Source organism: Salvelinus sp. IW2-2015, linkage group LG32, assembly GCF_002910315.2.
Source record: "Salvelinus sp. IW2-2015 linkage group LG32, ASM291031v2, whole genome shotgun sequence".
NCBI lineage: Eukaryota > Metazoa > Chordata > Actinopteri > Salmoniformes > Salmonidae > Salvelinus > Salvelinus sp. IW2-2015.
Window position 1 is genome coordinate 37116146 of NC_036871.1, and position 9221 is coordinate 37125366.

At 47.8% G+C, this 9221-nt stretch overlaps 1 pseudogene; it reads left to right on the plus strand.

Moving 5' to 3' along the window:
* The window catches only part of LOC111956456 (runt-related transcription factor 1-like), a 9852-nt pseudogene extending 3517 nt beyond the window's left edge, over positions 1 to 6335 (plus strand).
* The last annotated feature ends 2886 nt before the right edge of the window (positions 6336 to 9221 follow it).

A 9221-nucleotide genomic window follows, 5' to 3' on the forward strand; every position in this document is an offset into this window, starting at 1 on the left:
GTGTGTGTAGGCCACAGACAGAAGCTGGAGGATGTGAAGACGGGAGCATTGGCCTTCTCCGAGCGTCTGAGTGAGCTGGAGCAGCTAAGGCGGAGCTCCATGAGGGTCACGCCCCCTCACCATCATCACCACCACGCCCCCACTCCCAATCCCCGGCCCGCCCTGAACCCGGCCCAGTTCAGCAACCCCACACACCACACACAGATACCAGGTGAGTCTTCTCTCATGGTACCACATACACCCACGGTGCATAGGCTACATGCTAACTGTCATCACACAGTGAAATCACTGGCATTATGCCTCCACATACGTAGCAAACAACACTCAAACAATGTGTAAGAGAGCAGGAGAGACGAGGCCCAATCAATTTGTTTTTCACATATTTTTCTTCTGTGTATATTTATCTAAGCCGTGTTTTCTTTAACTCTGGGTTTGGAAAGACCAGTACTTCCTTTTTTGTGGTTTTAGCCAATCCTATTGCGGTTAACGTGTGGCACTAGAGCCTCTGACACACACGCCCGCAGTTTCTGTTCCTCTTCTCCAGAAGTGTTGTGTGTGTATGTCTGTGTGTGTGTGTTGGCCAGTATATGTAGACAGTTGTAGTGAGGAAGCAGGCCAGGGAGGAGAGGAGGAAGTRAGAGTCAGCTGACAGGAAGTAGAAGTGTGTGAAAAAACCCTAAATTAAAATCTAAACACGCAATACTCCAGTGGAGGCTGCTGAGGGGAGGACGGCTCATAATAATGTCTGGAACGGAGCAAATGGAATGGCATCAAACACATGGAAACCATGGAAACCATGTGTTTGATGTATTTGATACCATTCCACTCCAGCCATTACCATGAGCCCGTTCTCCCCAATTAAGGTGCCACCAGCCTCCTGTGCAATACACTACAGTATATAAGGGAGTCATTCACATTACACGTAAGCGACCAGCAAAATATTTACATTGACAGGAATTAGCTATGTCTCCAAGTGATGTCAACAAATGACATGAGATGGAGATGGAATCAGAGATGGGTGTATGGAGAGATGGAGAAAGAGGAGGGAGGTAAAGAGAGATGGAAAGACGAAGAGAGAGAYGAAATACCCCAAAAGATACATGAGAYGCGAGAGAGAAACAGRGGGATAAGGATGGATGGATAGAAGGAGGGGAGTCAGAAAGAGAGGGGCAGGCCCCAGTCCTTCCTGTCTGGTGTGTCTCTCTGATCCTGAGGCCACAAAAATAGCAACAGGAGCACTGCCACCGGAAACCGTTATTAAGTCATTCAAGACCTCTCTCTTTCCCTCCCTCTCTCTCTTCCCTCCCTCTTTCTCTCCTACTTCCTCTTTTCATATCTGTGAAACATCTGAGGCAGCTGGGGCCATGGGCTGGGTGTATGTGTGTGTCGAGGCAGCTCTGTGTGTTGGTGTGCGTGGCGGCCGGGGTGTGGTGTGTGTGTGTCCAGTCTGGTTGTCAGTATGTGGCGTGCAACCAGAGTGGGTTGGCGCAGTCAGTGTGGGGTCTGTCCTGAAGGCTATGGGCTTTGTGTTGTCAGTGAGTGGGTGGGGTAGGGTGGGTGGGTTGGTGTGGGTGGGTGAGTATGTGTGTAGGAAGTGTGTTCCCTCCATCCAGTGTGTGCCAGCTGAGCCACCTGACCGATTCCATTCACCTATCTGTCCTATCGTGACACCCAGAAATAAAACGCTATTGCGTCAGATGCTCTAATAAGTTCTGGGGGATACGCGTTAGAAATGAACTAACGAGACTAGAAGAAGTCTCCACCCCCAAGAGGAAACTCTCAGTCACTTTCGGCCTATCACCAAATGTCCCTCCATTCCGAATTACATTTGAAAGATGTGAGCACCTGCGAAATCGGATTTGTCCAAATATATGGAGTCTGTTGGCAGATGATACTACCTGTTATGTTACGAGCATCTGTCCACAAGAGATTAGTCCAAATGGGACGCTCTCGGTATCTTTGTAACCTATAGAACAAGAGACGTGATAGAGAGCAAGAGAGAGAGTAAAATCATGATTCATTTTTCACCCGTCTGTGTGTGTGTGGTGTGTGTTGTGTGTGTGTGTGTGTGTGTGTGTGTGTGTGTGTGTGTGTGTGTGTGTTGTGTGTGTGGGTGGTGTGCGGGTGCTGTGTGTGTGTGTGTGTGTGTGTGTTGTGGTGTGGTTGTGTAAGCTACCGTATGCGTGTAGGCGAGTGGACTGTGCATATGTTACATGTGTGTGGGAATGCAGTAAAAAATGAATGAACCAAGCAGCAAGCAGCCCCGGATACACAGAACCCGCCTCCAGCCACCCACCCAGCCATGTGTGACTCCTGCCCCAGATCAGAGCTCCGAAGCCTGGGGAGGGAGCCAGAAAGGAGGGGTCTTGGCACTGGGCCTAGGCCTCAGTGTTTTGTTCTTGGGGGAGCTGGCTGCACTTAAAAAGGCCTTGGACTGTCTTGACGTCTTGCGCTGTGTGCAATTTGCTTCCCTCTCTGTCTGCAGTTGTGGAGGACACACACACATACATACACGTACACACTCTTCGTCTGCGAGCTCGCGGGCGATCACTGGCATTTATTGGACCACAGGGAAAAGAACCGGCTGCCTAAGAGCCACACACACACACACACAACCCCCCTTCCTATGCCCCTCACTAGGCTAATCACTTCCTTCTCTCTGTTCCATCTGACTCATCTCTCTCCATCTTTCTCTTCTTTATTCCTCTTCCTCTCTCTTCCTCTTCCATCACTCCTACTCTCTCTACTCTCTTTGTCCATCATCATTGTCCTGGATCTTTTACTATTTCTCCTCTCTCTCTTCGCCTCCCAGCTCAGCCCAGGTGTAGTTAGTGATGGTGTGGTGAGTGGTGGTGTAGTTAGTAAAGTGTAGTGAGTGCATGGTCCCTAGTCTAGTGGTGGTGGTGTAGTAAGTGATTGTGTAGTCGAGTAGGTTGAAGTGAGTGATGGTCTAGTCTAGTGAGTGGTGGGTGTAGTTAGTGATTGGTGTAGTGAGTGAAGGTGGGTAGTGAGTGATGGTCTAGTCTAGTGAGTGGTGGGTGGTAGTTAGGTGATTGGTGAGTGAGGAAGGTGTAGTGAGTGATGGTACTTACGTCTAGTGGCGTGGTGGTGTAAGTGGTGAATGGTGTAGTCAGTGCGGGTGATACGTTAGTGATGGTGTAGTGGAGTGAAGGTGTAGTGAGTGATGGGTCTAGTCTAAGTGAGTGGGTGGTGTAGTGAGTGATGGTGTAGTGAGTGGTGGTGTGTAGATCGTGTGGAGTGATGGCCTATGTCAGTGAGTTGGTGTGTTGTGTGTGTGTGAGTGAGGTGTGTTGTCGTAGTAGTGGTGGGCAGTAGGTGGTGTAGTATATGGTGAGTGGTGATTTAAGTAGTGAGTGTTGAGTTTAGTGATGTGATGGTGTGTGTAGTGATGTTAGTGGTGATGAAATAGCTAGTTCTAGGGGTTGGTGCGAGTTGAAGTGGGTGAGTGAGTGCATGTAGAGTATGTGATCTAGTTTAGTAGTGTGGTTGTAGTGTGCGGTAGTGAGTGTGGTGTAGTTGTGATGGTTAAGGAGGTGTTAATGGAGGGGGGTGATCGTGATTGAGTGGGTGTGGAGGTGGTAATGAGGTGTAATGAGTAAAGGTGTAGTGAGTGGATGTAGTGAGTAAAAGGTGTAAATGAGTAAAGGTGTAATGATAAAGGTGTATGAGTGATCGTAGGGGTAAAGGTGTAAGAGTAAAGGTGTAAGTGAGTAAAGGTGTAAATGAGTGAAGGTGTAGTGAGTGAAGGTGTAGTGAGTAAAGATGTAGTGGGTAAGGTGTAATGAGTGATGTAGTGGTAAGGTGTAATGATGAGTGAGGTGTAAGAGTGGTGTAAAGTGTATGAGTAAAGGTGTAATGAGTGAAGGTGTAGTGAGTAAAGGTGTATGAGTGATGTAGTGGGAAAGGTGTAATGAGTAAGGTGTAATGATGAGGTGTAGTGAGTAAAGGTGTAGTGAGTAAAGGTGTAGTGAGTAAAGGTGTAAGAGTAAAGGTGTAAGTAAATGTAAAGTAAAGGTTAATGAGTAAAGGTGTAGTGAGTAAAGATGTAGTGAGTAAAGATGTAGTGAGTAAGGTGTCATGAGTAAAGGTGTAGTGAGTGAAGGTGTAATGATAAAAGGTGATAAGTGAGTGAAGGGTAGTGAGTGGTGGTGTAGTGAGTGATGTGTAGTGAGTGAAGGTGTAGTGAGTAAAGGTGTAGTGAGTAAAGATGTAGTGAGTAAAGTGTAATGAGTGATGTAGTGAGTAAAGTGTAAGTGAGTAAAGGTGTAGTGAGTAAAGATAATGTAGTGAGTAAGGTGTAATGAGTAAATGGTGTAGTGATGAAGGTGTAGTGAGTAAAGGTGTAGTGAGTGAGGTGTAGTGAGTAAAGTAGTATAGTGTAGTGAGTAAGAGTGATAGGTGTAGTGAGTAAGGTGTAGGTAGTGTAGTGAGTAAAGATGTGTAGTGAGTAAAGATGTAGTGAGTAAAGGTTGTAGTGAGTAAAGGTGTAATAGTAAAGGTGTACGTGAGTAAAGTATGTAGTGAGTAAGAGTGTAGTGAGTAAAGTGAGTGATAAGGTGTAGTAATGAGGTGATAGTGAGTAAAGGTGTAGTGAGTGATGTAGTAAGAGTGTAGTAGGTGTAGTAAAGAGATGATGTAAGTGGGTAGTAAAGGTGTATGATAGTGAGTAGTAAAGGTGTAGATGAGTAGATAGTGTAGTGATAAGTGAGTGATAGGTGTAGTGAGTGAAGGTGTTAAGTAGTAAAGATGTGTATGTAGTGGGTAAAGGTGTAATGAGTAAAGTGTAGTGAGTGATGTATGAATAAAGGTGTAGTGAGTGAAGGTGTTGAGAGTTCACACACTCACATAAAAACTACTTCACTCACATCTCTCTTCAATCACATCCAGTATATACATCTGTAATGTTTCAGTTTCTACTGTTCGCAAGATGCTGGAGTGAAACAACCTCCGGCGAGTGTGTGTGTGTGTGTATGTGTGCGTGTGTGTGTGTGTGTGTGTGTGTGTGTGTGTGTGTGTAGTGTGTGTGTGTGTGTGTGTGTGGTGGTGTGGTGTGTGTGTGTGTGTGTGTGTGGTTTGTGTGTGTGTGTGTGTGGTGTGTGTGTGTGTGTGTGTGTGTGTGTGTGTGTGTAACCCTCTCTCAACGTGTGGTGTCTGTGGGTGGTGGGATGGGCAGACGACATATTTCCATTCATAATGAAATGAATGAATAAAGTATCTGTTCTATTCTAAATCTCTCAGACTCTAGGCAGATGCAGACATCTCCATCGTGGTCCTATGAGCAGTCCTACCCCTACCTGGGTCAGATAACCACGCCCACCGTCCACTCAACCACGCCACATCACGCCAGCCGCTCCTCCTCAGTGACTGTCCGCGCCGCCTCTCAGGTAACACACAACCTCCGCATTCACGCACTGCGCGACTGACCCGTAGTGTTCTCTGACAGTCATCGGTCTCTCCTCATTCACTTCCAGCTTCCACTCTAACCTCTAACCCCTGACCTCTCCCCCTACAGGCCCCTGACTCACAGCCTTCAGCGACCCGCCGTATGTCCCTGGATGCGCCGTTCCTCACTCTGGCCTCGCTTCCTGAACAGCCGCTATCTGACCCCGCATGCACTACCCTACTGGGGCCTTCACATACACCCCTACCCCTGTATCCAACGGCGCCATCGGACTCACCATGGCAACCACCCCTGCTGGGCGCTACCACACCTACCTCCCCCCACCCTACCCCACAAACGCCCCCCAGGGCCAAGGTGGACCKTTCCAGGCCGGTTCCTCTCCCTACCACCTGTACTATAGCACGGCCGCTGGGTCTTACCAATTCTCCATGATGGCGGGGGGAGGCGGGGAGCGGTCTCCTCCGAGGATATTCCCTCCCTGCACCAACGCATCCACAGGRTCCTCCCTRCTGCACCCGTCTCTGCCAAATCAGAGCGAAGGGGTGGGGGTGGAAGCGGAGGGAAGTCACAGTAGCTCCCCTACCAATATGGTACCCGAGGCCGTATGGCGGCCATATTGAGCACGGCAGCGGGGTTGACAAATGATTGACGGACTTGCTGGCTAWTTGGAGTGGAGAAGGGGCTTTCACGGAGCGTTCCTATTGGATCATTAGAATGATCAAGGAACAAATTGAGGAAGGAACAGAAACAYGGTGCCATTTTACACCGAGGAGCATGCAGCAGCACTGAACTGAAAATAATTCAGCTTTGTTTTATAAAAGGATTGTTTGCCATGGTTAGGATTGTTGTTGGTYTTATGAATTACTCGTGGCCAAAAATACAATGGGTGATTTTTATGTGTGCCACAGTCACTCCCCTCCTATCCCACCTCCCCTTGTACCTCCGCCCCCTCTCCTCCCTTATCCCCCTCCCCCCTCGTTCAAAATGGAGAGAGTGCTGTTAATGTAAATGATGGCCAGCCAAGATCTGTGTCTGTTCTGTCATGTTTGTATTGGTTTATGGCCGTGATATTGTCTGCACTGATCTACAATCAGCACTGTTAGTCGATTCACAATGGTTAAGGGTAGGAATTTACAGGGAATGTTGTACCCAGTTCAGTGCTTATGGACATTGTACTGTCACACCAAACTATAACAGTGTTCGTTTGCTTTATGATTCTTAATTTATTCTCTTACAATACCTTTTTGGTTGTACGGTGTGTGTGTGTGTGGTGTGTGTGTGTGGGTTGTGTGTGTGTGTGTGTGGTGTGTGTGTGTGTGTGTGTGTGTGTGTGTGTGTGTGTGTGTGTGTTTGTGGGTGAGGAGTTTGAGTGAGTGAGTGAGTGTGTGTGTGTGTGTGTGTGTGATGTGAGTGAGTGATGTGTGATGATGATGATGTGAGTGAGTGAGTGAGTGGGTGGGAGTGGAACAGATAAGGCTACATTGCCACATGATTCCCCTCATATTTGAAATAGTCTTTAAATGTAAATGACGACATTGTCCATGTTTGATGACATCATGGCCTCCCACACAGGTATGTCACAGCAACATCAAATACGCCTTTTCTCACATTTTGTTTTACTTTATGAATATAAATATTGTTGTAAAGAAAATAAAAACCAGTCTTTTTGATTTTCTCTAAATCTCTCTCTCCCACTCTCTGTCGCAATCTCTCTCTCTCCCTTTTCCTCTCTCATATTGGGCTGAAGGAAAGGGACTTGTTGGCACTGGAATCTGTGCCAACATTCGCCCCCCTCCCTAAGCACACACACACAGCCTTATGCTATTCCTGACCCAGGAAGAATTTACACAGGCAACCAGACAAGCCTGGCCTGCCCTCTCTGCCACTCTCACGTTTCCAGAAAGACGCAAACGATCACACTTCACTTCTTAAAACTAACACACTGATATGGGTGCGTACACAGACACTCACAAAGACTTCTTAAATGTACTGTAAATCACACTGATATGGGTGCGTACACAGACCACTCTACAAAGACTTAAAAGAGTTCTAAAGTACTGTAAAATACACCACAAGACACTAAATACACCCACACGTGGCACACAGGACAGCTAAGGTAAGAGCGAACCTGTCCAGACAGTGGAACACAGAGCGCTGGCTGTTAGGTCTGTGTTGATAATCCTTCTCCAGGACTCAGCCAAGGCCCATAAAACCACACAGTCTCCAGCAGAAGAGGGCAGTGGGTGGGAGAGACACAGAAACACAGTCTCCAGGAGAAGAGGGCAGTGGGGTGGTTGAAGAGACACAGAAAAACACAGTCTCCAGGAGAAGCGGGCAAGTGGGGTGGGAGGACACAGAAACACAGTCCTCCAGGAAGAAGAGGCCAGTGGGGTGGGAGAGACACAGAAACACAGTCTCAGGAGAAGCGGGCAGTGGGGTGGGAGAGACCCAGAAACACAGTCCTCCAGGAGAAGAGGGCATAGTGGGGTGGGACAGACACAGAAACACAGTCCTCCAGGAGAAGAAGGGCAGTGGGGTGGGACAGACTAAGAAACACAGTCTCCAAGGAGAAGAGGGCAGGGGGTGGGAGGACGACACAGAAACACAGTCTCCAGGAGAGAGGGCAGTGGGTGGGAGAGACACAGAAACACAGTCTCCAGGAGAAAGGGCAGTGGGGTGGAGAGACACAGAACACGTCTTCAGGAGAAGAGGCAGTGGGGTGGGAGAGACACAGAAACACAGTCTCCAGGGGAGAAGAGGGCAGTTGGGGTGGGAGAGAACCAGAAACACAGTCCTCCAGGAGAAGAGGGAGTGGGGTGGGACAGACACAGAAACAAGTCCCTCCAGGAGAAGAGGGCAGTGGGGTTGGGAGAGCACCGAAAACACAGTCTCCAGGAGAAAGAGGGCCGTGGGTGGGAAGACACAGAAACACAGTCTCCAGGAGAAGAGGGGCAGTGGGGGGGAGACACAGAAACAGTCTCCAGGAGAAGAGGGCAGTGGGGTGGAGGAGACACAGAAACACAAGTCTCCAGGAGAGAGGGCAGTGGGGTGGGGGAGACACAGAAACACAGTCTATGATACTCCTAATACACCACTTTCACTGTCAGTCTATAATAAGCCTATGATATTTTTTTATCCAAAACAAGGAGTTATCTAGGTTATTTATTATGTATTCCAAGCAGGGTTTCAAACTGATTAAAAACCCACAATCTGTGTTGCAACTGCAAGTATGGCTACCTATAAACCAACTGAATATCTTTACTTTGACATGTAACAAAGAATCAACAGACAAATAGGTCTATTCATCATAACTTGGTTAGGGGAACCTGATCATAAATCAACATTCATGAGAAAGCGTTGTGAATGGTCTCCTAATGAGCCCACAAGACCTTTGTGGTGGTCTTATGCAGAAAACAGACCAAACTTGATCTACGTATGGCTACCATGTCACGTTGATCTTCCTTTGAGGAGTGTAGATCGGATGATTAAATTTTGTAGTCGCAACTTTATCATCAGGGACGCATTACTTTCCGGCTTTGTTTAAGTTTCACCGGGGTGTATTCTAATCAGCCGATTCTGTGGCAACCGTTTTTTAAACGGAAGCAACGGAAATACAATTTGCTAAACGTTTTGGAACTGTTTAGACTAATGATTACACCCTGGTTTGTTTGACAATGCTCGCATCATGTCCAGGGGGCTGTTGCACATACTTAGGATAAGGGATTAAAGCCAGGATTCTGGTGATCCTGGCCAATTTGATCCGTAATCCGGTTGCACTACGATGGATGGGGGCAGGAGG